This window comes from Petaurus breviceps, unplaced genomic scaffold, assembly GCF_028583685.1.
Source record: "Petaurus breviceps papuanus isolate PSGF00001 unplaced genomic scaffold, PetGlider_PUasm1.0 90822, whole genome shotgun sequence".
Taxonomy (NCBI): Eukaryota; Metazoa; Chordata; class Mammalia; order Diprotodontia; family Petauridae; genus Petaurus; species Petaurus breviceps.
Window position 1 is genome coordinate 11,400,478 of NW_027187351.1, and position 24,375 is coordinate 11,424,852.

Consider the following 24,375-nt stretch of genomic DNA (forward strand, 5'->3'; position numbering starts at 1 on the left):
GCTGTGTAAGGTCAACAGCCTCACTTTCTCCTCTTGAGCCATCTGGGTCCAGTGGCCAGATATTCAGCAGGACCACTGGAGATGGCCCAGGTTGCATTGGGAGACCCTGACCCTTTTAGGCAAAGACCTTTTTAGGTTCTCACTTTGAATGAAGTAATGCCCATTCAGTGACTAGGCCTCTTTAAGAAGTGAGTCAAGAGATAGCCCCTGTAATTACAAAAAAAGAAAAAAAACTCAAGCTGGGAGAGGAAGACCCTCGGGGTTGCTGTTCCAAAGAGAATCAGTAACTATTGCCTTCACTCTAAGGCAGGAGGGCCCAAAATATAATCTAATGGAGCTTGGACAGGGACCTATTATGGTGCAATCTATGAGCTCCTCAGTGAAATGGGTTTAAGGTTTTGTTTAAGACCCAAGTGTTAGCTTTGCTAGGATTTCCAATAATGAGCTAAGGAGCCAACCTATATCTTATTTTTGTTCTTTAAACCCTAGCTGATTCCTTTTTTTGTGGATTGAGGAGAGAACTATTGTGTGACCTGAACAAGTCATTTCACCTCTCTGAGCTTTAGTTTCCTTGTCCATAAAATGGAATAGAATCTTCACTGCTTATACTACCTATCTCATGACATCACTAGGAAGAATATACCAATTAAATGTGAATTGTTAGTATCTTAAAATGGTTGAAAGAAAGCTCTGTGCTCCCATTTCTTCTATAGGACTGAAGAACTGGCCACACCCTTCCCACTTTTTTGATAAGGTGGGGAAAAAAAGGAAAGCAAAAGTGACCCCAAATAGTGATGAGACTTTTTTTTGATGTACGCCCTCCCACAAGTAGTCTTTTCTATTGCCATTTCCCCCATTCAGCAAAGGAGCTGGTTGTTTTTTTTCCTGTGTGCCAGTGGCTTTTCTGCCTCACCTGTTCCCAACATGGGACCAACTTAGTGGTGGGCCAAGAAATTGCCCATTTTGATCTGTACTTGGCAAACAAAAAATATGATGTGTAGTATAGGCACAAACATGCAACCTAGCAGTATCTCTTTCTTCCTCCCTCCCTTCTCTTTAAGAGATAGGGCCCCTGGTTAACAGTTAATAGTGAAGACCAGGTGTGGGAGACTGAATCATATGAACTGGGCCTCCATAATCTCTTTGTCAAGGGAATTTCATCTTTTGGTATTAATCTTTTTTGCGTTAAGGTATCTCTGTTCATTCACTGGAAATGTGTCTGTCTATCTGAAACTTAATTTTTTTTTTCCTGCTTTGATTTTCCTGGTCAAGTGACTCTGCTAAAGAATGCTTGAATAAAGAGTGCCATCCTCTTCAAGTAAGCACACAGAAATTTTCTCTAGCTGTAGTAGTTCTCACCCCTCTTAAACATAGCTGCTTCTGTCACAGGAATAGGAAACTACATTAGTCATCTCTTCTTTCTTTGAGAACCTCAGGTGCTAGAAATTCAGTCCGTAAAGGAATTCAGAAATGGACTTAACCACAGCTAAGGCATATAAAATCATCATTAGGTTATCAGGGAACTATCTTCCTCTATGTACCTTACTTCACAAGAACCTTTTTAGATCCACTAGAAATGAAGGTGGGGTGGGGTATGGAGATCTTTTTAGAATTTTACAAAAAGAACAAAATTCATCTGGCATACTTGGATATGAATGACTAAATTGTCCTGGGTTCATGAGCTCAAGCTCAGAAGCAATTTAAGTTTTCCACCTTTAGAGATTGAGAGATACCTTTGGTTTGCTGGAACATCACTTCTCATAGAGGAAAAAAATAAATGAAAATTCAGACCTATTACAAATTCCTTTACTGTGATGATAAGGGCTAATTATTTTCCCTCTACTCTTATAATTTTGCAAACCTGTTGAATAAAGAGAATGGATCCAAGAACCTAAATAAAGATGATAACTGTATGACCTGAAGTCAGATTTTAGGAGTTCAGAATTTGCTGTCAGCAGGTGTTTGGATATCCTATCCTATCTATTCTAAGAAACTTTTATCAGTCACATTTTTAAGGATACGTCTGATGACCTATTATTCAGCATTATGAAGCACAGTGTGTGTGTGTGTGTGTGTGTGTGTGTGTGTGTGTGTGTGTGCGTGTGTATGTGTGTGCATGTGTAATATATATATATGTACACTGTGGCCAAGAACACTTTACTTTTCTAACCTGACCCTTCAGCAGAGGGCTTGATTATACAGCTATTCATGGACAACAAATAAAGGAACATAATCTTCAAGCTAGATTCTACCTCAGAAGAAATGGATTGCATGGGCTATAGGTTCTAATGAAACTGCTTTCGTTGTGACATCTTCTATTAACTATATGACCTGTATGACCTCATATTCTAGGAAGACATGGTACTAGCCCCAGAGTTTATTTAGACAAGAAGGAAACAAATCATTGGTGATAGAATAAATGGAGCATGACTCTTGGTAACTTTGTACTATCAAAGTTACAACAAATTCTTTGACCTGTTGGAAGCTATAGATGACAGATTTGGCTCTAATCTATATTACTCTGCAAGGAAATGCAAAAAATCTTAAGTGTAGCTATTTTTTTATATATAGCTTTTTGATGGTAGAATAAATACCATCATTATGAATTAGATGATGGTATTCTATTACCAAAGAAGATTCTGGTAAATTCTGTAGATTTATTTCTAGCAGTCTTCAATTCTGCTGTAACTGACATAAAGCACATTAAAGGAGATTCAAAATTGTGTAATACTGAGTTCCACAAGTATGGGCACAAGAACCCTAAATTCAGAAACATCCTCAGTGGAGATTCTAAACCCCTGTCCTATTTCTCCATCACAATTTTACGTAGGATTTTGAGCAGTGACACAGCTGAGGGTTGAAATCTAAATATAATGTGGTGTAAGTATTAAGTAGTTTGCTGTTCCTAGATTTGGAGTAAAATGCAATGCTTAGAATATTCATGCCTTATTTCCTAAGTGTTTTTCTTTTTTTTTCTTTTTTGGCTAGAGAAGTCTAGGATAAGGATTCTGTGATACTCTGCTACTGTTAATTTCTAATCCCAAGGACGTTAAGGGCAGACTGAACTCATAATGGTCTTTAGGAGATAGGATTTTAGCATAACAAAAGAAAGGTTTAAAATATTCTCTGTAGGAAATCTTTACATTCACAAGCCTAGATGATTACATATGTGTTTTATATCTGGAAACATCTATCACTCCATTGAGACCATAGAAAATTCTTTCACTTCAAAGTGACCAGTAGTTGAGCCCTGCTTCCTAGGACTTCATGAAATATATGCTTGGTACCATAAGAGAGTCCATGTCTTGATATGTTCAGATTACCAAGGGCTCATCTCACTCTTCAGTACATGAAACCATTTTTGGAACTGGGACTCAATTTGAATCTTGCCAGACTGATCTCATTGCAATGATTGGATTTCAGAAGCTGAGTTTGACACTATCTTTAATATCTATCGTGAAATTAGAATAGTTTTTACAGTCCTGTTTGTCATGGTGTCTCTTAATGATAGCCAATATCACTGAAGTAGTTATATGTGAATGAATGTCATTAATGTGCTGTGTTTCATCACTCTCTTACTTATGAATAATGTGATTTTTGCAAAGCTCTGTAACAGTAGTCTCTCATTTTTGACTGCAAACTTCTCATAGTATGTATCTTGTCACAGGCACACATTTAGGAACTCTGGAAATAAGGGATATTGTTCACAAAAGTCAGGTATGCAGATCCAAAATTTTAGTAACAAATATTCTAAACAAGAGTGAACCTGATTTCTGTCTTAATAAATGCCATATTAATTTTATCTTAATTTTTTCATAGGCCAAAAAACCTGTGGGTCCTGGAATGTGGATATTGATATTTTACAGTAAAATCTTCTTACAGTTGTGATAAAACTACCCCAGATTAACCTCTTTGTAATCCTCCAGGTCAGTCTCTTTGCAAATAAGAATAACCAAAAGCTGGCTCAGTTCTGCTAGCTTTTCTGACAGTGATTTTCTTAAATAGAACTGGGAATCTGAGTGTGTCCTTACTTTACTAACCGACTGACAGTTACTCTTAGTGCCTTCTTACTGACCTCACTAAAGCTAATCATTCAGACTTTGCACAGTATCTCATCTCTTGTTCTAGGTACTGAGCAGGTCCTGTGCCCCACTCCTTGGGATTCTAGTTTTCAAGGTCCCTTCTGAGAGAAAAATTGTCCAAGTAGAATGAGTTTTCATTTTTTTCCCCTAGGCATCAGAATATCCTCAAGATATATTTGTAATCTCTTTTAAAATAAAAGATAAGCTTGTAATTTCTAAGGTTAAACATCTAAATAAATCTTTCTGATTTATCCAGGTGTTCTTGTGTACTTCTAGTATTTTGTTAGTAATTTAATCTGTTGTGGTCTTTTTGGCTTCCATATCTGTTTGCCGTTATCCCAAGAACCTTGGAGACATTGACTCTTGTTCTGTATTATTTTACCTCATAGGCTTAGTATTTAAGTCACAATTTCATTGAAACATGGAAAGACTTAAATGAGCAGATGCAGAATAAAGTAAATAGAACAAGGAGGACAATTTATATAGCATTGTAAAAAATTTGGCCAACTTTGAAAGATTTATGAGCGCTAAATAATGTAATGATACCAGCCATGATTCCCAAGGACTGATGATGAAGCAAGCTACCCACCTTCTGATAGAGAAGTGCTCCATGTACAGAATGAGACATATATTTTTTGGAAATGACCAAGAAAAATGACTAAGAAAAAAATATAAATTTAGAGGGAGAAATTTTGCCAGAAAGAAAATTGTTTTGAGCTTATGAAATCTTAATTTATCACTATAATTCTGTTTTACTCATATTGCATGAGGTACTTTGGAAGAAGTACTGACCCTTTTTGACCACTTCATTAGTGTACTAAATGGCAACCATAACATTTATTACATGGTACTTTAGTGTGACATGAACTTGCTAATGTATTTCCTAAGCAACCTAATTCATTTAGGGCAGCCTGTGTGATACTGTAAATGAGAGTTTGAACTGATGATTTTTCCAAATATGGATTAGATAGTCAATGATTTTTCAAACAATGACTGCGTAGTAAAAATGGCCTGATCATAATAATGGGGATAAAATGAATTAAATTAGCAGTTCTATTAACAAGTTTGAAATTATAGTCATCTTTGTAGAAATAAATTAAAAGTTATTAGTGTACTATAATAGACATTTTAATGTCTTGTATGAAATGGAGCACTATCTCCTCCTGATAACTTAATCTTCTGTTTGGAGTCCTTAAAGTTTATTTTACTCTGATTTAGTTCTAGCCAGTGGTTATTTATACAGATAACTTTTGTTTTATTTAGGTAATATATGTCACATCTATTTTTCCAGATTCATTATATATATCATTGCCCTAATTATCTGACTAAAATGGTATTATACTTCACCCCTTGTAACTAACGGATTGGTCATTGTGCAGTATGAATCTTTTTGCTATTTTTCCAGATGTACCAAGGATTTTTGACAGTTCGGAATTTCCTTTTGTGGCATTTTCTATTCCCATGATAAATTCTGAGGATTTGTTCTTGGTTCTTGTATCTCGTGAGCAGGGATGCTATTTTATATTTCCCTGGGTTTTTTTTATTTGCTGAACTTTATAATAAGTCATTCCTTTTACTTCCTTACTTCCTTTAGTTGTATCTAATATTCTTAATACATCTATCTCCGCTACAAATAGCATCTAGTTTCTAGGGGATATATACTGGAGGTGTGATTATTTGTCTAGCATTTAACATTCATCTTTTGTTTTCATTATCAACATCCATCACTTAAAGGGACCTGTAGATAATAATGTTTTGGGGATTCATATAGCTTTCCAATATGTATGTGACCTTAAAATGTTTGGATTTTGAAGTCTGCTTTCTCCTTGCCCCTTACTATTTGCAGAGTTGTTGATGAATATATGTTCTACATCTCTGAGAATAAAATGATTTTGATTTTATCAGAAATTAGATGTTTTTTAAATACCAACTTCTTGGTATCACAGTAAATACCAAGATGGCAATTTCTGTGTTCTGGTCTACATGGTGTCTTATTTAAATGTATTTGAATTTAGTCATATCGGATCACACCTGGTTACTTCCACTAACTAATTTTTTATGTATTCCTGTAGTTATTGGTGGAATTTATTCCAGCTGACACCATATTTTTACATGGTATATTATCACATAGTCATTAGAAAATGCAACAGTTTTTTTCATGTTATGACTTTATCCATTTTTAGCTGATAAGGATATGTAACTTTACAGGTTTTAATTTTGTTTACTGATGTTGTTCAGTTAAGTACTTAAGTTTTAAGTGGTATTTTGGATTTTAATAGTTCCTGACAAGAGTTTTGTATCAGTTCTCTTCTTTTAGGACTTAAGAAGTTTTCTGTGCTTGTCTAGATCTTCTAAGATTCCAAATGATTAATTATCATAAGTTGGCAAGCACAGTAAATTGTTTACTTTTGAAGGTATATATCCTAATTATATTTAGGTCATAAAATGCTTCATGTATTATGCTGTCATATGTGTTATTTAGGTGGTTGCTGTAAATAACCCATATATTATTATAAGTTTAACTTATTTGAGAGGACTGTCATCATAATATACTATTATTATTTTCTGCTATTAATAATTCTGGACTTTCCCTTTTTCTTCATTAACTATAGTCGTGTATCTGTCATTATATTAAATAATAAGGGACATAATTAATTTCCTTGTTTTAGTTGGAAGTCCATCTTCATAGTAGACATCTTTCTGTGCCTCAGTTTTGGTATGGAAAAACTTTGTTATGGATGGTAACAAGGTTAATATGATAATGATAATAGAATCCAAAGTTTTGCCTATCACTAGGTGAGATTCTCACCTAGTTTTTTTCTTCTATTTTATGTATTATAATTACTTTACCATACTTAATGATGTTAACTCTGTTAGTAAAAAAAACCCTTTGATTGTTAACTTGTTAATAGAGTTTTATCAGCTTCTTAGTAGCATACATAGTATATAACCTTACAGAGTTGACTGTAGTTGGTTAAGCAGATATTTCAAGAACATTATACCATTGTGCTCCCTTCAAGACTACTTAAAACATGTTGTCCTTTTGTAGTAGAGAGAATGTTTCCAGTGTTGCTATTGAGGTCATTCTTTCTATCAATACATGTACATTTCTTTTCTAATGATATCCACAGCAAAATTCAGTTATACAATATGGGAGAAGTAAAGTACTTGCACCTAAAGTCAAGCCCTTGTATCTAAAGTAAAGCATTTAGTCAGCATCTTAACATGATGCCATTGCCTTTAAGAGTATGGAAATCACATTATGTTCTGGAGGCATTTACTTAGAGTCAACCAAGCAGGAGGTCACATGCCCCACCCCCTTCTTTTTTAAATAAAAACACACACACACATACAGACACACTATGGCCTAGGTGGCAGAATCTGTGTGGGTTGATGGCTCTGTCACAAAATACTGTCTTTGAATTTGGTATACGAGCTCAAGTAATACTATAACTAAAGAATGTTATAAAACCAGTAATTAAGCACTTTTGTCAATATGAGTAGTGGGATACGTGTATCCTGATTCTCAAAACTTCTTTCTACTCCTCCCTAAGAGCGAAATTCATGGCTAATGGTCCACTATACAACTTCTGCCTGTTTACATCCTTGGGGGAATCAGGTAGAAGAGAGCTAAGCTTAGCTTTGCTCTTAGGACTTTTGTGGTTCATAGATATATGATGAGGTGGTCAGGGGCAGGGCTTCTTAAACATTTTCCATTCCTGACTCTCCAGTGTTGATCTAGGATACCCACACCTGTGAAATTTTCTCTTAAGACTAAGGCCTCAGGTGGGACATCTCCAAAGCTTTTACTGCCTGCCCTGATGCATTACAACCTTGATTGCCAATATCCTTGTATTTTACTGTACCTCTATCTCCATCTGAGGTTCAGTATTTAATCATAGTGGTGTGATCTTTGGTGGATCAGTGATTTTATCAGTATGGGTACTTCTCACAATACAAATCATAACCACTCTATGCATTTTCATTTTATGTCAGAGATAAATATATTTGTTATAAACTTTCCATAGAAGATCTGCTTGATATTACAGAGGTCTTTCTTTCATTCTTTTACTATTTCAGGGATATTAACATTGATGTTAACATTCACGCTATGTGTGTGTTGTCATTTTATTTTTGCCAGATTAACTTTTCCAGTTACAAATGAGGGCATTTTATAGATAGGATCTTTTATTCCATATCTTGCATGCAGATTTTATTAACATGCTGAAATATTCTTATGCCCATCATATGTCTTTCTTCTCCCCTTTTGCCTTATTTCTATTTGAACTTTTCTGAAATTCTGGTGTTCCATGTGTCATGGCCTAATAGAGTTCCAAGGAGATTATTTGTGTTAAAGAGAGTTGGGCTTTATCAATAGTAAGCAATTTGGAATCCTTGAAGACTGAGTGATTTGTCAAATTCTGTCTAGCCTGATCTCCCAAATTCTGGACTGAGATCATTGTTCATTTGTTATACAATATCTAAGAAATACATATTGGTGTACTTATTCTCTGGACTTTTTCTCTAACTGTATAGTTTATGCAGTGTGCATTTTTCATTTACCTTAGCCTAACCAAAGTAGATGTCACGGAGTTAATTTGGAAGGGTTGTGGGCTTGATTTATTGCATTGTTAACTGAATAGAAATATTTTGATTACCTTGCCATCAATAAAACATTAATATTTTCTTTGGAGTTTGCACATGACATTTTACATTGTGCTACAAAGCATATTTGAAACATATTTAACACTTGATGCATATGAAAAGCAATGTAGTTGAATAATTAGCTTTGTAGTTACATTTGCATGATTTTGACTTAATTGTTGGGCACATCTTGTCTGAGGATAGCATTAGAAGGATTCATTTTACTCTTCTGAATCAAGTGCTTTCTTTGTGTCAGTCAAACTAGCATAGTAGATAGCTCATTGGATTTGGAGCTAGCAGCACTTACCAGCTGTGTGACCCCTGAATAGGCACTGAACTTCTCTGTTCCTCAAATTCTTCAGTAAATTGAGGGAATTGGACTCTGATCTCTAAGCTCTACAATGTATAATTCTGTGAATAAAAAAAAATGTTGGACCTTATATTCACATCTTTAAGTTGTGTAACTGTGGAGATATTACTGTACAAAATCATTTGTAAAAACCTTCTCTTTTATGTTTTCTTCAAGGATATCCTTGATGTGTTCCAATGATTCTTAGAAAGATTTCAGCTTTTGATGACATCTTGGTCTATTCCTCCCACCTTTTTTTTTGTAAAAACATTATCCATGACCTTTTAAATTTTTTTAGAACCTTCTCTTTTAAGATGGTTTCATAATCAGTTCATTAGTGCCTTTAAAATTATCTTGGGGGGGGCGGGGGGCGGCTAGCTGGTGCAGTGATTAGAGCACCAGCCCTGGAGTCAGGAAGACCTGAGTTCAAATCCGGCCTCAGACACTTAACACAAAAACTAGCTGTGTGACCTTGGGCAAGTCACTTAACCCCAATTGCCCTCCAAAAAAATTTTATCTTGGAGGGACAGAGTAAAAGCAGGAACTTACTTAAGCTCATCCCCCATTTTTCTCCAACACCTGTAAAAAATGACTAAACAAATTTTAGAGCTACAGAACTCACAAAATGACAGTGAAACATCTCCTGCTGAAGGCAGCCTGGCAGGCCAGAGGAAGGGTCTGTTGCACCAGGCTGGGAGCAGAGTGCAGTCCCACGTGAGCAGACCAGCCAGAGCAGACCTCAGGGGACAGAATCATTGGCAGCTGTGGCAGTTTCCAGACTTCTTAACCTATAGACACCAAAGAGAAACTAAAAGATCAGTGGGGATACTCTGTTGGACCTCAGTGGGAGAAAAGCATGGTCCAGCCCCTGCCCCCAGGGTGGTGGTGACTGCAGCAGCAGCTACTCCAGGCCCGCAGATGATGGGGGGACTAAGCACCTGATCAGAGGGCAATTGTAGTAATCTCTTTGTTGGTGCTGAGGCATGATTCTCTTTCCTTGCCCTGCTTGGATCTGGGTTGCAGACTTGGGTGTCAGTCCTGCAGTGAGGAGTACTGGTGTCGCAGAGCTTGTGGCAGCTGTGGAGAGGGTGGGCCTCATCACCGTTCTGAGGCAGGTACCTAGAAGAAGCTCTGACAACAGCTATGCAAAACTCCAGAAATTTGGGACACAGCATTCTCTACTCTAGAAGCAGTATTCTACTGTAGCAAAGAGTTCAAAGGTCAGGTAGTTGACTGGGAAAATGAACAGAGGAAGAGAAATCAGACTAAGGAATCATTCTTTGGTGACAAAGATCAAAACATAGAACCAGAATAAGACAACAAAGTAAAAACTCCTGCATGAAAAGTCTCCAAGAAAAATATGAATTTGTCTCAGGCCATGGAGGAGCTCAAGAAGGATTTTGAAAATCAAGTAAGAGAAGTAGAGGTAAAATTGGGAAGAGAAATGAGAGTGATGCAATGAAAATTGAGTCAACAGCCTGCTAAAGGAGACCCAAAAAATTACTGAAGAAAATAACACCTTAAAAAATAGACTAACTCACTTGGCCGAAAGAAGTCCAAAAAGCCAGTGAGGAGAAGAATGGCTTAAAAAGCAAAATTGTCCAGATGGAAAATAACTCACTGAAGAAAATAATTCCTTCAAAATTAAATTGGAGCAAATGGAAGTTAATGACTTTATGAGAAATCAAGATATTATAAAACAGATACAAAAGAATGAAAAAAAAAACAAAAGGCAATGTGAAATGTCTCATTGGAAAAACCACTGACCAAATAGATCCATGAAAGATAATTTAAAAATCATTGGACTACCTGAAAGCCATGATCAAAAAAAGAGCCTAGACACCATCTTCTCACAAGAAATTATCAAGCAAAATTGCCCTGATGTTCTAGAACCAGAGGGTAAAATAGAAATTGAAAGAATTCATCAATCACCTCTTGAAAAAAATTCCAAAAAAAACTCCTAGGAATATTATAGCAAAATTCCAGAGTTCCCAGGTCAAGGAGAAAATATTACAAGAAGTCAGGAAGAAAGTATTTAAGTATTGTGGAAACACAATCATGATAACACAAGACCTAGCAGCTTCTAAATTAAGGGATTGAAGGGCTTGGAATATGATATTCCGGAGGTCAAAGGAGTTAGGATCAAAACCAAGAATCACCTACCCAGCAAAACTGAGTATAATACTTGAGGGGAAAATATGGACATTCAATGAAATAGAGGATTTTCAAGCATTCTTGATGTAAAGAACAGAACTGAACAGAAAATGTGACTTTCAAATACAAGAAGCAAGAGAAGCATGAAAGAGAAATCATAAGGATCTTGTTAAATTTGAACTGTTTACATTCCTACAAGGAAAGATATTTGTAACTCATGAGACTTTTCTCAGTGTTAGGATAGTTGAAGGGAATATGCCATATACACATATATGTATATTTAGTATGTATGCATATATATTTGTGTATAAGTGTGTATGTGTGTATATGTATACACAGGGGGCACAGGGTGAGTTGGATATGAAGGGATGATTTTTTTTTAAAGCAATAGGGGTTAAGTAATTTGCTCTAGGTTACACGGCCAGTTATTTCTGGGTGTGGTGCTGAGTATCTGAGCCCGGATTTGATCCAGGTCATCCCGACACTGGAGCCGGTGCTCTTACTCGCTGAGCCACCTGGCCGCTGAAGGGATGATTTCTAAAAAATAAAATTAAGAAGCGAGAGAGGAATATATTGGAAGGAGAAAGGGAGAGATAGAATAGGGTAAATTATCTCACATAAAAGAGGCAAGAGAAAGCTGTTACAATGGAGGGGAAGAGCAGGGAGGTGAAAGGAAATGAGTCAACCTTACTGTCATTGGACTTGGCTTAAGGAGGGAATAACATACACACCCAATTGGGTATCTTACCCTACGGGAAAGTAGGGGGGGGAAGGAAATAAGGAGGGGATGGTAGAAGGGAGGGCAAATTGGGGGAGAGGGCAGTCAGAAGCAGACACTTTTGAAAAGGGACAGGGTCAAAGGAGAAAATAGAATAAATGGGAGGTGGGATAGAATGGAGGGAAATATAGTTAGTCTTTCACAATATGACTTCTATGGAAATATTTTGCATAATTATACATGTATAATATATTGAATTGCTTGTCTTTCCAGTGGGGGTGGGTGAGAAGGGAAGAAGGGAGAGAATCTGGAATTCAGAGTTTTAAAAACAAATGTTAAAAAAGTTGTTTTTACATGCAACATACAGGCAGTGGGGTATAGAAATCCTTCTCTGGGTAAGGAGGGGAATAGAGGGGATATAAGAGGGCAGATTGGGGTAAGGGGCATTCAGTATGCTTGTCATCTTGGGGGAGGATAGGGGAGAGATGGGCAGAAAATTTGTAACTCAATATCTTGTGGAAATGAATGTTGAAAACTAAAAATAAATTCTGGGGGAAGAAAAAAAGATTTATATATATCTTACTGGTATAGCTAGGTGGTGCAGTGGATAGAGCACTGGCCCTGGGGTCAGGAGGACCTGAGTTCAAATCTAGCCACAGACATTTAATCACAGTGTGACTCTAGGCAAGTCATTTAACCCCAATCACTCCCCACCCCTCTGCTCCAGGAAAAAAAATTCTATTGCTGACTTATGGTTATGTGACCAACAAGACAGAGGACTAGACATTTTCTCTGATTCTCATATCCTCACAGATCTCTCTGAAATAGGAATTATATCCAACAGATAGATAATCAGTTTTAGCTGTCTCCATGGCTTAGGACATGAAAAACCCTAATGGAGTAACAATTTAATGAACTAAGAACAGAAAAGGCTAATCTCTAACCCCTAATGTGCTCACTTTGCAACACTTCTATCACCATTAACCACTCTCAGATAGTAGGGCTGCATAAGCTGACTGTAAACTTGCAGTAAAATTTCGTTCTATCCCACTTACACCTTCTAACACCATGTAAAACCAAAAGGTAAAAGCTTGCACAGACTGGAACAGCAACATGGCAGTGCTCTGTGCTGCAACAGAACTGAGCAATAGGAAAGGTACAGCATCTCTTGGGAATTGAGTTCTGTCTCCTTGTAACTTGGGGCAGAAAGCAAAGCAGGTGCAACCTAAATTACCCAGTATGGGAGAAGGCTGAGATGTGTTGAGGTCCAGCCCCCATGGAAATTGCCTTCATAGGGGAAAGAAGTTAGAAAGTGAGCGAGCAAAAGGGGAATGAATATAAGGCTTAAAAAAAGACTGAAATTGTCAAAGATCTCAAGAGGTTGAAAACTCAGTCAAATACTTTGAACATAAGCAGATAAACCAACAGAGAAGATATAAATAACAAAGTTTATATCCAAATTAGATAAAAGAATTCTCACATCTGTGAATAAATATTGCAAGAAAAAATGAAAAAGAATCAACACCTGATGAAATAGAGGATTCTGCAGAATGAGTCTCTCAAGAGGGGATGTAACCACAGCAGTATTTTTCTGAATGATTTGAAAAAAGAAATAAGAATGGTAAAAGCAGAATTTATGATCTGCACAACAGAAATAACAGAGCAGAGTAAAAAGACTTGAATCTCCTGTGACAATTTTCACCAGAGAAACAAAGGGAAATAACCAATTGTCCTCCATTTTTGTGTATTTGCATTCTCAGTCTGAAGAGAAAAAAATCAATGTTTAAAGAAAACATGGTCTTCATACAAGCAAAATATGTTGGTCTCCAATACAGTATGAGTAAGGACAATTTAAGAATTATAAATCTTCAAGCAGACTGCAAGTCAAAAAATCTGAATACATATCCATAGGAAAAATTATTCAATTTCTAGACTAAACAATACCAATTGAAAGAATTCACAGATCACCTCTGGATAAGTGGAGTAAAGACCTGTGCTACAAATTCCCAAATGCACAGTGGTTACATTGAACAATTTCAATGACAAAAATTTATGCACACCACAAAGAAAACCTTTGAATATAAAGGAAAGGAAATTCAAATAACACAGTACTGTTCTATGTTCATGACAAGCCACAGGAAGGACCCAATAATGTGTTTTGAAAAACAAAGATGCTCAAAACATTACCCAAGGTGGCCTCCTCTGCAAACTTTATCCTAATCATAATGAAAAAAAAAAATGGACTTTGAGTAAAAAGCAGAATTTGACTTGTTCTTCAAAGAACATCACACCAAAACACATCATTTGCTTTTTAAAACACAGCAGACCATAGAAATAATAAGGAAAACAACAAAATGACCATAAAAAGACCATTAAGATAATTTATTTCTAAAAGCACACCAAAGCAGAAGGGTGAAAGGAGAAGTAAAATGAAATGAAGGTGGAGAAACAAGCCTGAAACATCATAGACTAAATATCACAACACCCCTGGAATCAATTGTTTTGGGGTTTTTTTGTGGGAATAAATTATAAAATGGGAGGTTGCATAAAGGTGAGAGGAGAAGAAGACAGAAAAGATTGTGATGTAATGTAATCAAGTAACTCCTGTAATCTTTCAGGTAGAAGAGATTCTACAAGAGAATGGGCAAGAAGACAAAGGGAGGGATTGAACTGAGGAAAGAAAAGGGGAAAATCTTGTTAAGAAGGTGCCACTGATGATTGTTCCCATGGGGGATGAGAAAGTTTATAAGGAGACATGGGGACTTTACAAAGGGTAAGTCTAACAGAATGATAAACACAAGGGAAAATATAAAACTGGACAGATTGCTGAAGAAATGAGTGAAAATACTTGTGGTGACTTCTGAATAAGATTGCAAATGAACACACATTTCTCCCCACTACGTAAGTTAAAGAACAAATTGTAGAAACAGTAATAGTGAAAAAAATTACAATGATGAAGAAAACATAACAGTATTTCTGTGATAAAGCTAATACAATCATCATTTTAAAAAATCATATTGCTGTAAACATACATGAACAAATAGGGAATTCATGAACATACATGTAAAGATCATGCCCACAAATAAACACAAAAGAGTCAGTTTTAATAATCAGAGGAGGAATGAACTGGAAACTGGAAAGCACTAGGGGTGCAAATGAAAAAAAAACTAGTTCATTGAAAAATTAATAAAATTGATAAACTTTTAGCTAATCTTAAAAAGGAGGCAGTAAATCAAACCAACAAAATAGAAAAGGAAGAAGGTGAAATAATCAGAAGAAAGAAAAATAATGGTACCTGTGCAGTTATATGCTAACTAAAGTTAGAATACAAAAGAAATAGAGTAATGCCTTTTAAAATATAAAATGTCCAAGCTAATAGAAGACCAAGTAAAGATCTTTTGTAACCCAGTCTCAGAAAAGCAGGAACTACTAGAAGAAAAAAACCTTCTGTTCCTGATAAATTCATATGAAAATTCTGTCATACTTTTAAAGAACAATTAGTATTGTATTAAGTAAATCTTAAAAATGGGAAAAGAAAGCATCTTAGTAGATTGCTTTTATGATACAAATATCATCCTAACACCTAAAGCAGGGAAAGAAAGCACAGAGAATTACAGACCATATCATTAATGAATATCAAGCATAATATGCAATTGGTACATTAGAACTTTTCACAATATAGAAGTAAAGAAAAGATGTTCATTCTCAATATTTCAAATAATGTTGGTAATGTTAGCAGTAACAAGAGAAAGGGATAAGGATAAGTAAAGAGGTGATAGAAGCATCCATGCTGATGATTTACTTAGAAAATTTCAGAAAATCAGTAAAGATTGACTCACTTCAGCAAAATTGCACCCTACAAAATGACTGCCCCAATCAACAGCATTTCTATATGCGAATATAGTTAAACTACTGATAAATACATATATATGTGTATATATATATACACACTAATATAGTTAAACTACTAATAAACTTCAAGAGGCAGTAATTGAAAGGGAAATTCTGTTCCAAATAACTATAAAAAGCATAAAATATCTGGGTGTCAATTATCAAAGCAGACAAAATATTTGGGTAAGTTCAATTACAAAGTATTCATTGAAGAAAAAAAGGACAACTTAAATAGATGTAACTCATTGATGGACTCTGCCAATATAATAAAAATGACAATACTATAAAATTTAATTTATACATTAATGTGCCAATCAAGTTATCAAGGGTATATTTTATAAACAATAAAACAGCAAAATTCATTTGGAAAAATAAAGATCTAGAGTATCAAGGAAAATAAGGAAAAGTGGGTAGAGATAGAGGGAAAATAGTACATCTAGACCTTTAGTTATGTTATAAGTGCCATTGGTATTTTAAAAATAGAGTTAAATCAATGGAACAGACTAGACAAGTGATAATTAAAAGCAATGGAATTCAGTAGCTCCCAGTGTTTAATAGACCAGAAAACATGAATTAGGAAATAATTTTCTCCTTGATTAAAATGATTGGGAAAATTGAAAAGTAGTCTGACAGTAACTAGGCTTAGCCTAATGACTTGGTACTGTATTCTACAATATATTTTCGATGGATATGTGACTTTAATATTTATGTCTCTCCCCCCAAAAAGGAGAAGCAGATTATATATGTCTTTTTTTCTTTCTTTTTTTTGCTTTTTTTGGAGGGCAATTGGGGTTAAGTAACTTGCCCAGGGTCACACAGCTAGTTTTTGTGTTAAGTGTGTGAGGCTGGATTTGAACTCAGGTCCTCCTGACTCCAGGGCTGGTGCTCTATTCACTGAGCCACCTAGCTGCCCCAGAATGTATGCCAGCAGAGGCAGGCCCCCCTGATCAACTCGGAGGGCAAGTCGTCCCACCAACCACAAGGGCCACTACCAGGCCTATCACCAAAGGGCTGGGACTGGAAAGAGGAAGGTAAGAAGCAAACATAGGGGCCCCTGTTCTGGACAGCAAATACTCCTGGGGCTACCACTTCATAGCCCAGAAATAAAATTTTAAAAAGCCCCTATGAGGACCTCCAAAGACCAGGACGACAGAGTGAACCTCACCTGCTCCAACTCCCCCCCTCTGACCCGGAAAACACAGTAACTATTGCCTCAGTGCAAAACCCTCTACAGTAAAGGCTTGGGATGCCTAGAGGAAGGGCGTGGCTAGGGTCCTGCCTCAAAATGGGTAGAAAGCAGACTACAAAGACAAAGACTCTGGAGTCCTACTATCCTCAGAGGGAGGAACCAAACTCAGAGGGAGACAATGTGGACTCCACACCCACAGTTGAAACATCAATAGGGAATGGGTCCCAAGCACAGAAAGCTCTCCTAGATGAGATCAAAAGGAACTTTGAAAACTGAATGAGAGAGAAGACAAAATGAACAACTCTCTCAAAACCAAAATAGCAGAATTAGAAAAACATAAAGAAGAAAACATCTCCCTAAAAAGAAAAGTGTATGATATGGAAAAGGAGCTCCAAAAATTAACCAAGGAAAATGATTTGCTAAAAACTAGAAACCAATTGAAACAAATAACTATGAGGAACCAAGAATTAGTCAAACAAAACAAGAATAAAAAATTAGAAAAAGTGGTAAAATACCTTAAAGTAAAAATAACTGACCTGTAAAACAAATCCAGGAGAGATAATCTGAGAATCATAGGCCTACCAGAAAATCATTATGAAAAAATGAGCCTGGACAACATTCTCCAAGAGCTCGTTAAGGAAAACTGCCCTGAGATACTAGAATCTGAGGGTAAAATAGAAATCGAGAGAATCCACCGGATGCCTGCTGAAAGAGATCCCAAACTGAAAAGTCCTCTAAATGTTGTGGCCAAACTCCAGAACTACCAGATAAAAGAGAAAATACTTCAAGCGGCCAGAAAGAAACAATTCAAATGTCGAGAGTCCACAGTGAGGATTGCACAGGATTTGGCAGCCTCTACACTGAAAGATTGGAGGCAGTGGAATACAATTTTCCAGAAGGCAAAAGAACTCGGGTTACAACCAAGGATCACATACCCAGTGAGACTGAGCATATTCTTCCAGGCAAAGAGATGGTCATTCAACGATATAACAAGAGTTCCAGACCTTCTTGATGAAAAAGCCAGAACTCAATGGAAAATTCAATCTCCAATTACAAGATGCAATAGTGACGTAGAAAGGTAAACAAGGAAAACACACACACACACACACACACACACCCTATTATTTGATAAGAGCAAACTGGTTATAGACAAGTAGAAGGTATGAGTATAAAATACACAAAATGACGATTAAAAAAAAATCTTAAGGGCTACAAAGAGACTGCAATGGAAGAAAGGGAATGAATGAAGTGGAAAAGGCTAAATTATGCCACACAAAGAGGCATAAAAACTGTATAGCAGAGGAAAAGAAGGGGGGGCGATGGGAATCATGAGCTTTTTCCTCCTTGGTTCTGGTGCAAGGAGGGAATAACCACCAGTTAAACATAGCGTTCTATGGAGAAGAAACACAAAAAGCATCATTTTAGAGGGAAAGAGGGGAGGGAGAGGAGCTTCGCATGAGATTTATTCCTGTCACTCTTGGTTCAAAGAAGTAACATACTACATTAAGTATAAAAATATCCTACAGGCAGTAGGAGCAGGAAAGGGCTACAAAAGGGAGGGGTGGTTAGTAGGGAGGGAAGAAGAAAGGGGAGGAAAAGGGAGGGGAGCTGATAAGGGAATACTGACAGAGGCAGTGGTCAAAAGCAAAACTATTAAGGGGGGAAGGAGAAGGAGGGAAATACGAACATTAACAGGGGTGGGAATAGGAAGGAGGGAAAGAAACAGATAATCATAATTGTAAATGTGAATGGAATGAACTCTCCCGTAAAATGGAGATGGATAGCAGAATGGATTAGAAATCATAATCCTCCAGTATGCTCTTTACAAGAAACACATCTGTCTGAAACAGAGGGATACACACAGGGTAAAGGTAAAAAGGCTGGAGTAAAATATATCATGCCTCAGCTAAAGTAAAAAAAGCAGGGGTAGCAATCCTTATCTCAGATAAAGCAAAAGCAAAAATTGACCTAATTAAAGAGATAAGGGAGGAAACTATATCCTGTTAAAAGGCACCATCGAGAATGAAGCAATATCATTACTCAACATAAGCACCAAGTGGTATAGCATCTAAATTCCTAGAGGAGAAGGTAAAGGAATTAGAGGAAGAAATAGATAGCAAAACTACACTAGTGGGAGACCTCAGTCTCCCCCTCTCTGAACTTGATAAATCTAATCTCAAAATAAACAAGAAAGAAGTTAAGAAGGTGAACAGGATTTTAGAGAGGATAGGTATGATCTTTGGAGAAAACTGAATGGGGATAAAAAGGAATATACTTTCTTCTCAGCAATTCATGGCATATACTCAAAAATTGACCACCTTCTAAGGCATAAAAACCTCACAATTCTATGCAGTAAGGCAGAAATATTAAATGCATCCTTTTCAGATCATGATGCAATAAAAATTATGTGCAATAAAGGGCCATGGAAAGACAGACTAAAAACCAATTGGAAATTAAACAATTTAATCCTAAAAAATGAGTGGGTCAAACAAGAAATTATGGAAATGGTAATTTCATTCAAGAGGATGATAATAATGAGACAACATACCAAAATTTTGGGATGCATTCAAGGCAGTTCTCAGGGGAAGTTTTATATCCCTGAGTGCATACATGATTAAATTAGAGAAAAGGGAGCTCAACGAATTGGGCATGCAATTAAAAAACCTAGAAAAAGATCAAATTCAAATTCCCCAATTAAATACTAAATTAGAAATATTGAAAACCAAAGGAGAGATTAATAAAATTGAAATTAAGAAAACTATTGAATTAATAAATAAAACTAAGAGCTGTTTTTTGGAAAAATCCACAAAATTGATAGACCCTTAGTCAATATGATAAAAAAAAAGAGAAAGAATTAAACTACTATGAATATCAAAAATGAAAAGGGTGAATCTACCTCAAGTGAAGAGGAAATCAAAACAGTAATTAGAAATTATTTTTCCCAATTGTATTCACATAAATTTGACAATCTTAGGGAAATGGACGAATATTTACAAAAATACAAGTTGCCCAGATTAACTGAAGAGGAAGTAAATTACTTAAATAACCGCATCTCAGAAAAAGAAATTGAACAAGACATCAGTCAACTCCCTAGGAAAAAATCTCCAGGGCTAGATGGATTTAGTAGTGAATTCTATCAGACATTTAAAGAACAATTGATTCCAATACTTTACAAACTGTTTGGGAAAATTAGTGGAGTCCTACCAAATTCTTTTTATGACACAAATATGGTACTGATACCTAAATGAGGAAGAGATAAAACAGAGAAAGAAAATTATAGACCAATCTCCCTCGTGAATATAGATGCAAAGATTCTAAATAAAAGACTACAGCAACTTGTCTCAAGAATAATACACTTTGATCAGATAGGATTTATTCCAGGAATGCAAGGATGATTTAATATTAGGAAAACCATCAGTATAATTGATCATATCAACAATAAAACTAGCAGAAACCACATGATCATCTCAATAGATGCAGAAAAGGCTTTTGACAAAATACAACATCCATTCCTATTAAAAACATGAGAAAGTATAGGAATAAATGGAGCCTTCCTTAAAATAATAGGCAGCATCTATTTAAAGCCATCAGCAAGTATTATATGTAATGGGGAGAAGCTAGAAGCATTTCCAATAAGATCAGGGGTGAAACAAGGGTCTCCACTATCACCCCTCTTATTCAATCTGGTACTAGAAATGTTATCAGTAGCAATTAGAGAAGAAAAAGAAATCAAAGGAATCAAATTAGGCAAAGAAGAGACCAAGGTATCACTCTTTGCAGATGATATGATGATACACTTAGAGAATCCTAGAGAATCAAGTAAAAAACTCCTTGAGACAATAAATAAATTTGGCAAAGTTTTAAATTTTTTTATTTTTTTAATGCTTTATTAACTTCCGATTTACATCATCCGTTTCCGCCAGATTTTGAGTTACAAATTTTCTCCCCATTTCTCCCCCACTCACAGGACCTCCCTTCCTCCAATCCGCTCTCTCCCACATCTTTCCCCATATCCCTTTCCACTTTTCCAGTGGATCTCTATGCCTCAGTGCCTACACATCCCATTTCCCAATTACATGTAAGATGGTATTAATAATAGTATATGTATATATATACACACATGTATGCATATACATATATATATACATATTTTAATATTTGATTTCAAAACTTTCAACTCCAGACTCATTCCCCTACCTCCCTGTCACCCACCCCTATTGGGAAGATACGCAGTTCAGTATAGGTTGCACATGTGCTGCTAATGCAAAACAATAACATAGTAGATACATTGTAAAAGACTGACTACACTTCCCTCCCTCCCATCCCACCTCCTACCCGCTCTACTCTCCACTTTGATCCCGTCTATTTTCAAAAGTGAGTGCTTCCAACCTCCCTCCCCCCCAGACTACCCTCTCCTCCGTCATCCCCCTCTCTCATCCCCTTCCCCCCCTGTTCTCCTGGAGGGTGAGATACCCTATTCAGTGTGCATTTCACTCCCTCCTCAAGCCAAATTCAATGGGAATAAGGTTGACCTATTCCCTTTTGCCTTCCTATTCTTCCCCTCCATTATAACCATTTTCCCTTGCCTCTTCTGTATGAGATAGTTTACCCCAAACTGTCTCTCCCCATCTCCTCTCATTATATTCCTCTCACCTCTTAATTTGACCTTTTAAGTATCATTCCTTCCTGTTAAATTGGACCTGTGCCCTCTATCTATGTATACCTGTAAACATATATACAGCACATTCACATTTGTATTCATATGCCCATATACCCTCATATATACACAAATATATATATATATATATATATATATATATATATATATATATATTTCTAATCCCTTCAAGTATTGAGAAAAGTTTCATAAGTTACAATTATTTTTCCATGTAGGAATGTTAATAGTTCAACTTTGATAAGTTCCTTATGATTTCTTTTCCCTGTTTACCTTCTCATGCTTCTCTTGCTTCTTGTATCTGAATGTCATATTTTCTATTCAACTCTGGTTTTTTTCAGCAAGAATGCTTGAAAGTCCTCTATTCCACTGAATGACCATATTTTCCCCTGAAACATGATACTCAGTTTTGCTGGGTAGGTGACTCTTGGTTTTAATCCCAGCTCCTTTGCCCTCCAGAATATCACATTCCAAGCCCTTCAATCCCTCAGTGTAGAAGCTGCCAGATCCTGGGTTATCCTGATTGTTTCCACAATATTCAAATTGTTTCTTCCTGGCTGCTTGTAATATTCTCTCCTTAATCTGGGAATTCTGGAACCTGGCTGTAATATTCCTAGGAGTTTTCTTTTTGGGATCTTTTTCAGGAGGTGATCGGTGGATTCTTTCCACCTCTATTTTGCCCTCTGGTACTAAAACATCAGGGCAGTTTTCTTTGAGAACTTCTTGGAGGATGATTTCTAAGTTCTTACTTCGGTCATGGCTTTCAGGCAGTCCAACAATTTTTAAATTATCTCTAGTGGATCTATTTTCCAGGTCAGTGGTTTTTCCCATGAGATATTTCACATTGCCTCCTATTCTTTCATTTGTTTGGATCTGTTTAACAGCATCTTGATTTCTCATAAAGTCATTAGCTTCCATTTGTTCCAATCTAATTCTGAAGCAATGATTGTCCTCATTGAGTTTTTGAGATTATTTTTCCATCTGGCAAATTTGGCTTTTTAAGGCATTCTTCTCCTCATTGCCTTTCTGGGCCTCCTTTGCCATTTGAGTCAGTCTGTTTTTTAAGGTTTGATTTTCCTCAGTCGTGCTGTTGACTGTAATTTCATAATTTTCTTGCATTGTTCTCATTTCTCTTCCCAATTTTTCCTCCACTTCTCGTATCTGCTTCTTAAGGTCCTCTATGGCCTGTAACCAGCTTATATTTTCCTTTGAAGCTTTTGGTGCAGGAGTTCTGACTTCACTGTTTTCCTCCTGTTCCATGCTTTTCTCCTTTTTGTCCCCAAAATAGGAATGTAATGTTGGAATCTTCTGTCTGCTTTGTTTCCTTTGCCTGCTCATTTTGCCACTCAATTATTTGACTTTTGGGCTTTTTGCCACAGTAGGACTCTGCCACCAGACAGGGGAGCTTTTGTCCCAAATGCTGGGGTTTTCTCAGCTGCCAGAGGTATTAGAATGGGTGCCCTCTCTGAGGTCTCCACACGCTCTGGCAAACTGAACACACACCCCAGAACCTCCACCCTAGACTGCAATCCAGATCCAAGCAGGTTAAAGTAAGAGCGATTACCCCTCAGACTGGTGCTTGGTCCCCCTACACTCTGCAGGCCAACAGCTGAAGCCGCCACATGGCGCTGGCTGGCTGTGCTGGCGTCTCAGAGGCTTTTCACCCTGGGGGTAAAAGCCATGCATTCCCACTTACTGATCCCAAAGTCCAGACTGTACTGACCTCTCACTTTGTCCTTTGTGTCTCTGTGTTGATAAATCTGGAAATGGCCACAGCTGCTGCTGAATCTGGAGTCCCTCTGGCCAGTGGCTGGTCAGGCCCGCCCTGGGGCCAAAACCTCAGCGTGGTGCTGGGCTGGGCTCCCAGAGTGCTGCGCTGGATTCCTGCCGGCCTGCCCGGCTGTCCTTAGCAGGAGGCCAGCTTCTCTGTGTCATTTTGTGGGTTTTGAAGCTCCAAAGTTTGTTTAGAGTCCCCTTTTTACATGGATTGGGGAGGGTGGAAGCCGGAGCTGCGGGAAGGTCTTGCTTCTACTCTGCCATCTTGGCTTCGCCCCCTAAATTTGGCGAAGTTGCAGGATATAAAATAAACCCACATAAATCCTCAGCATTCCTATATATTTCCATTGAAATTCAACAGCAAGAGATAGAAAGAGAAATCCCATTTAAAGTTACTGTAGACATTATAAAATATTTGGGAATCTACCACAACTACAAAACAGTTTTCATACAAATAAAGTCAGATCTAACTAATTGGAAAAATATCAATTGCTCATGGCTGGGTTGAGCTAATATAATAAAAATGACAATTTTACCTAAATTAAATTATATATTTAGTGCCCTACCAATTAATTTACCAAAATACTTTATAGAGCTAGAAAAAATAGTAACAAAATTCATTGGGAAGAGTAAACCATCCAGAATATCAAGGGAATTAATGAAAAGAAATGCTAGGGAAGGTGGACTAGCTTTATAATACAGATTTCAATCTGTATTATAAAGCAGCAGTCATCAAAACTACTTGGTACTGGCTGAGGAATAGAGGAGTGGATCAGTGGAATAGGTTAGGCACATGAGATTCAGAAGTCAACGACTACAGTAATCTATTGTTTGATAAACCCCAAGACCCTAGTTTTTGGGAGAAGAACTTACTATTTGGCAAAAACTGCTGGGTAA

At 36.7% G+C, this 24,375-nt stretch overlaps 1 protein-coding gene across 5 annotated transcripts in view; it reads left to right on the forward strand.

Moving 5' to 3' along the window:
• The window catches only part of ZNF451 (zinc finger protein 451), a 135,580-nt gene that overhangs the window by 27,075 nt on the left and 84,130 nt on the right, over positions 1-24,375 (forward strand). The window lies entirely within an intron of this gene.